Source organism: Halyomorpha halys, unplaced genomic scaffold, assembly GCF_000696795.3.
Source record: "Halyomorpha halys isolate HHAL.00 unplaced genomic scaffold, Hhal_1.1 Scaffold106.1, whole genome shotgun sequence".
Classification (NCBI taxonomy): Eukaryota; Metazoa; Arthropoda; class Insecta; order Hemiptera; family Pentatomidae; genus Halyomorpha; species Halyomorpha halys.
In genome coordinates this window covers 80,827-88,118 of record NW_027111449.1, presented here as the reverse complement: position 1 = coordinate 88,118, position 7,292 = coordinate 80,827, and positions in this window count along the sequence as shown.

The window sequence follows — 7,292 nt, the reverse complement described above, 5'->3', positions numbered from 1 at the left end:
CGGGGGGGGGGGGGGGGGGGGGTGGTACGGTCAGCAAAAAAAAAAAATATTTATTTATACCGACGTTTCGACCTGAGTTTCAGCTCTTCATCAGGGAGGTCAGTAGGGAATTCTAGCTAAAACTGATGAATGTTTTACTGACCTCCCTGATGAAGACCTCAAACTCAGGTCGAAACGTAGGCATAAATAAATAATTTTTGTTCCTTTATGTGTTTTTGCTGAGTGCACCCCCCCCTCCTCCCGACCATCTTCTCCAATTTTTACAATTTACTTCATATAAAATCTATTTGAATCTCATCAACGAAATAATTCCTTCAATCCGAAAAATTTTTTTTCCTACAATTTTTTTCCAAGCTCCAAAGTTTATGGCAATTAATTTATATAAAGGAAGCTCAAGATTGTAAGACATTAGCCAGATTAGTAGGAGGAAATAGTGATGTAAAAAGTGTAACGTTAGCAAGTGCTTATTAAGAAAAACCCTCATTGCTAATAGTTCTATAGAAATTTTCCTCTAAATTAGAGAAAGTGAGAGGACAAACTAGGTATTATGAAGGAGTCGTTACCCAATTTGCAGAAAGAATGAAAAGGCTGTTCCCTGACTAGTTACGAGATGAGCGCTCGTTACTGGGCGCATTAGCCGCTAATTCATTTTCCCATAAGAGATGAACAGCGAAAAGGAAAGTTCCCCGATCTGGAGTTCCTAAAGAGGATCCGAAGAAAGTAGAGATGGTATCGTGTTCTCCAGCTCCCATAGGATATTCAAGTCTGGATTGATAGTTAGTAACCAAATACAGATAATTAAAGTGGTTTAGAAGAGTTTTCTACTTTTCAATATTCTTTATCCAAAGATGTCGCATTTAACAAGTATGCTCCTACATGAAATTATGAAAAATGTTCCGACGGAATTATAATTTTTATTTACCACAGAAGAAAATTCAAGTTTACAAAATAATGGGAATTTTAAAGACCACTTTTGATACGATTTTTTTTCAAAGTCTTATTTCATGTTATTTCTTTTTATGGACAATTCATCTTAAGAGTAACTTATGTTAACATCAGATCTGGAATGGATTTGACCCAATTATGTGTGTGTATGTATTCTATATTTACTATATGGATGTCATGAAAAAAATGATGCAATAAATACCGAAATATCTCCATTTATAATTAATGTCTTTAATCTAAACTAATAAATTAATGATCACTTGAAAAAAATAATATATATTTTTTTAAAGTTTAAACAAACAGGTTAGAAGGAAGAACTGATATCCAAAAGAAATAGGAAAAGAAATTTCAAATATATGACGGCTTAAATATTCTAACATGGTAAACTTGGATGGTTTGTTGCATTGATTATTAGGAAGACAATAAGTATTTAATATAGATAAGTATTTAAAATAGTTATGAACTTTCAATAAAGGAAAAGTATACTCTGAAACTTCACTTGAATTACATTAAATAATAAATTATCGAAGCTGCTCTACTGAAAAATGTTTACATTATTTTAGCATATTCTTGTACTGAGCCGTTTTGTTATAGACTGAGTATCTAGAAGAATTTCGACGTTTTAGTTTAGATATGACGCAAGAAGATACTGTAGGTTCATTTCTTTTCGACATTTTTCTTTAAAAAAGGGAAGTTGAAAATAATCAGCTCGTTAGCAAGTCACTTGCCCATTATCCTTTGAAATTTTAATTGAGTGTAACGCGTTACAAACTGCCTAGTGTCACGGAAGGTAATAAATCATTAGAGAAGATATTCTGCACTCTAGGCATTTCTTTCCAATCAGTTGAAGCAATATTTGAGAGCTGGGATTTTTTGAGTTCAAACATCACTTCTCTCATTGGGTATTTCTACCTTTACAGAGATTGTACTATTTCACCTCAAACCTTTATAGTAAAATAAAGTTTTATAAAATAGTCAATCTACATTCATTATTACAAAAGGTTTTTAAAATTAAACATATACTACTATTTATACTAATCTTAATTTTCAAATGAAAAAGAAATAAAACAAAACATACATCCTGATTCCTGTTTTAAGTATTCAAAACTTTAATTGAAATTATAAAATATGCTGCACTTAATGACAATAAGTATTACTGCTGTAGCTATTTAATCATACCATAGATTTATATTAAATACAAATAGGAAAGTAAATAAATGATAATAATAATAAGTGTTAACGAAAATTAATAAAAGTACTAATAAAAAAAATAAAAGTCGTAAATAAACATAAGCGGATAAATGACTTAAATAATAACTAAATAAGAAAACAACTAAGGTAAATAGTTTAAAAAAAAACTTCTTGAACACATTACTTTGTATTCGTGTATTTATAAATTAATTCTCTCTCTCTCTCTCTCTCTCTATATATATATATATATAATGTATATATCGGAAAGCTGTAGCCCTAAATAGGCAAGCGTGGAGAAGGCTAGTTTGGGCGGCCAGTAAACATATTCTTTTCCGCTACATAATAGCAGAACCTCTATCAACAACGCTTCAACCAAATTAGCTGTTCGGTTTTTATAATTGTTTTCTTAATAGAACCAAACCAAAAAAAGTAGGGGATAGATTTGAGCTAGAATCCCCCTTGTCCAGAGAAACTTTAAGGTTTTTATGATTTTGCGCTCCTCTTCAGCCTCCTTCTAATTGTGTTAGAGAGTTGAAAACTTGTATGACAATTGCGTTAATGGGTTTATCAACTTTTTTTCCCCATCTCCACCGTCTTGTTGGTGGAAATTATAGATATTACGACAGCTTCCTTAAGGGGTTAACATTTGTATATATAATGAGTTGGTGTTGAAGAAGTGTCTTTTGGGGGTCTCAATTTTTTTTCCTCTCCTATTTTCGTTTAATGTTTCCCAGCATTATTTAAAAAAAAATTCACAAAAATAGTGATTTAAATAACAAAAATTACAGGAAAAAACGACCCAAATGACGGAATCCTACCGCGTACCCATTTTTACTCAGGAACACAATTACAAGCCCATTAGAAATACAACTCCATAAAAATAATTTATGTTCTTTTTTATTCTTGCGAATAAAATGGACAAATCTCGAATTACTGGAAATCTTTGAACGTAAATGATTGTAGTAGATGATGAGATTTTTTTTTTGTAACAGACCTTGAAATTTCAATTTCAAATCAACGAATGTCCTTGAAGGAACATTTTATCTGTTCTTAGGATTGTAATTGATGAATAAATTGACTGCTGTAATAAACCACACAATGACAGTTACTAATATCATAAAGGACCAGACCATAAAATAAATTGAAATTAGTTAATATTTCGCTTCTAAGAAAACTTGTTATAGAAATATCACTCGACGTTTTGAAGAATCAAACTATTTTTGATAACAAAAAATTTTAAAAAGTAGGAAATTGAACTTATTTATTGATGATAAAAAATTTAAGAGAATGGAGCTTATACTGCCAATAGTTCTCTTAGTTGCTTAGTTCTCACCAATAGCCCAAGGATAGCTTCAATAAAAATAATTGAGATCGTCAAGAAGGATGAGGAATGTAATGGCTAACTACCCAAGGTTTCACTGACTAGAATCCTCCATCTAAGTCTTTTACCTGTTTCTTCTAATTGTGTGTGCCGATAGTGTAAATGTAATTTCATCTAAATCTCTAGTTCAAATACTATATCAGCTTAATTAATTAATTTACTATTCATGAGTTTAGAGACCTTGATTAGAATTTTAAATTTTCAAAACAATTTTGATTTAGCAAATTAATTGGAAGAAAATTCAATCAAAAGCCCTACTATATATTATGTTGAAACCAGAATTACCGAATTGGTTCTGCAATGTTTTATATTGATTGTACTTTCGACAATGTAAGAATTTAATTCCAATTTATTTATTGTAATACATCTTCTTTGATAAAAATAAATAAGGTGCATTGTTTAAAAGCATAAACGAATTTTTAAAAATGTACATTGTCTTCATACAATACTGAGCTCTTGTGAAAAACTAGTTCCTCTTTTTAAAAGACCTACCACTAGAAAATTCGGACACATGTTGATCTTTTTAATCTTTTTTTTATCAATTGACTCACATTTACAATTGTACATAAAATATAACAAGTAAATTTGAAGATCATAATGACATGATACAGGCATGTAGAGAAATTACCCATTAGTAGCACTCTAAACATTTTTAAATTATAAGGCCATCTTCTTTTAAGAGCCTCGGAGGATTGTCAGAAATGAAATAGGAAGCAAGTTTAGAAATTAATGGGTTTCAGTGGCTAGGGAGTTTATAATAGAATCTGGTTCCGGCTAGATCGGTTACATAAGAAACATTAAGGTTTTTATGGATGATTTTATTTCTGGCAAAGTACGGACCATTGAAGATTTCACGAAGGATTTTGGATTGCAAGGGTTAGATATGAGAGGAATTCGAAGGTTTAGTGGAGCCCCAGAGTTCAACTCAGTAGGTTCAGATAGTTTAGACCGTTTGTCTAATATGTGCTGTAATAGTTGGAATCGATGTGCAGTTTCCTGTCTTTTCTGTCTTGTGTGAGGAATCCAAGTTAGTCGTTTTTCCAGATATAAGTCAATCGCTTTCCGAGGAAGCGGATCTGTTCTACAGGGACCATTATTATATCTGTTCTACATGTTAATGATTTTTAAAGTTACAAATTTCCTCTTCCTGTCAACCAAATAAATGTTTCAAAGCTGGTATATGACCGTTACCAAATCGAGGTTTAGAGGGGCGGGTTGACTAAGAGGTTGGTTAAAATTAAAACAATTGAGCATAACTCATTAAAGTCAGTTAAATTTTTACCAACTTAAAATATTTTTATATTTCTGAAATTCAGGGAGAATAGGTTCATGCTCTTAATCTAAGAGTCGTTCAATTAAAAGTCAAAAAGAATGAAAATCATACTACGGTCTTACCTCATTTCGTTGGGGAAAGTACGCACTTGTGACTATCGAATACTTAAATTAAAACATGACCCAATTTTGCAAAGTTTTTCTGTAGAGAGGAATAGTATGACAGTTATTAAGCAAAGTTTCGAATCTTTATCTTCTATATTATATGCACTTGCCCTGACTTATCTTTCTCATATAAATTATTATGATGATATGAATCGATGGCAAAACTCATCTGAAGTAAAGTTTATTTTCGTTGTATTCCTGTCCTGTATCCTTCCAATTTCAATATCATTGTTCCGTCACCCATGTTTATTGTTTGGATCAGTCCAACTGGTGTACCTGAGGACGCTTGATTCACGTACCCTACTCCCGGGGGACAGGCAACATGCAGTCCTTCACCTCCCCGGGAATCCTCTTTTCGCAATAGGTCAACCGTGGTCGCCCCACGAACACGCTAAGATCCGGCTCTGCAATTACTCTTCAACAAGATTCTCACTACCACCTTTCAATTTACATGCAATTTTAAACGTATACGCTTTCCCTATGAGGATTTAATGTTAATCTCTCTGAGAATTCATTACTAGAACACTATAACGCCGTAAAATTTGTTGAAAACACATTGCGCTATATCTACGACTTAGAAAAAAAATATTCCTTATAAAAATATGTTAAAATCCAAAGCACAAACAAACTCACAACATAAATACCACTGCATGACAATGTGCTAATAGAATGATTATGTAATTATTGATAACAATTCAAAACTTAGAGTACAGTACCCAAGAGAAGAGAAAAAAAGTGGTATAGTATAATGAGTGGTTAGAAACATTTAATCATGAACTTTTATAATAACCATGTAAGGCCTATCTGGTAATAAAGAAATAAAAAACTTTTAACAATGAATGGGTAAAGTGCCAGTAAAGTAATTATAAAAATTAGAGATAAAAACATTGACCAGTACTTCAACACGATAAAGCAATGTGTATCAATCTATATTAGGTTATAATAAAAATGTATTTTAAGGAAAAACCCTTTCGAACCACACTAATTCACCCTTTCAGCCCAAATTTTTATAAAAAAGGTATAACAGTTTTATGTTATACATATACATTCCCCATTTCTGTAACGTTTCGGCCGTTTCTATTAACAGTTTCATCTCCACACAAATCATAACTTTTAAAACTATTTTCAAAGTATATAATTCTTAGAGGTACTCGTAATAGTTTATTTTAAATTCTGCTTTTTTTTTGTTTTGTTTTTTAATGAGTTAGTTCGTTATATCGGCGGTTTATATCTACAATATATAATTTAATATTTTACAAAAGATTTATTTGAAAAATAACTTATCTTCTTTTATTGGCAAAACAGCCGCATGAAGCTGCCATTGGTCTGCTCAACAGCCGCCAACCATCTTTCTCTATCTTCTGTAAGGATAACAGGGATCCTCAGTCGCAGAGTGCCACCCAGCATCCCTCCATCGGCTCTTCGGCCTACCACGTCGCCGCACACCATCCGGAACGTTAATGTACAATTTATGAGCCACTCTTTCCTCGCGCATCCTCATCACATGGCCAAGCCATTTAAGCCTCTGAATCCTAATGTACAAGGAGACGCTACATTCCTTGTAGAGCCCAAACAGTTCACCATTTTACCTTCTTCGCCAATTACCATTCTCGCATACGGGCTCTAAGATCCTCCTCAGAATTACCATTTGAAACCTGTCTATCAGATTAATGCTTTTATTGCTTAGGATTCACGTTTCTCCACCGTATGTGACGATTGGCTTTATCAACGTTTTGTACAGCTTTACCTTGGTACCACCGTTACGGCTAATAATGTCGTTGCCGTGAATCAGTCCTACATCCGAGGCTTCTTTGAGTGTTCCCAACAATGTGATTTTTAAGATTCATGAGGAGTCGGCCCATGAATCAACCGCCCTCCTTTATCCAGGCTTGGAACTGGCAATGGCCCTATCAAAACTATTTCCATTGGCGGAGTTTATAAAATAACATATATCTATGCTAACAATGTGTAAGCTTAAGGTATTTTCACTCATATTAAAAAAAATAAAAATATGACAAAAAATCACTTCAGTTAAGAAATAGCTGGGAAGAATTAGAATTTCAAATAAATTATTAATAATTCTTCCAAAAGTTTTATTCTTGAAAATACGTATTGACATTCTTACTGGGGTGAAGAAACCAATGTTTGGAAATGGCTAATGGAGAAGTCTTAAAAGTTGCTGAAGTGTAGAACGAATATGTATGGATAAAATCCGTAATAATTTGTTATTATTTTAAGATGCTGGCTGAGTGTGGTTCACCGGGGTTTTCCTTAATCTTTTTGATTAATATTTAAAAATAAAAAAATGTATCTTACTGAAAAAAAATGCAATATAATT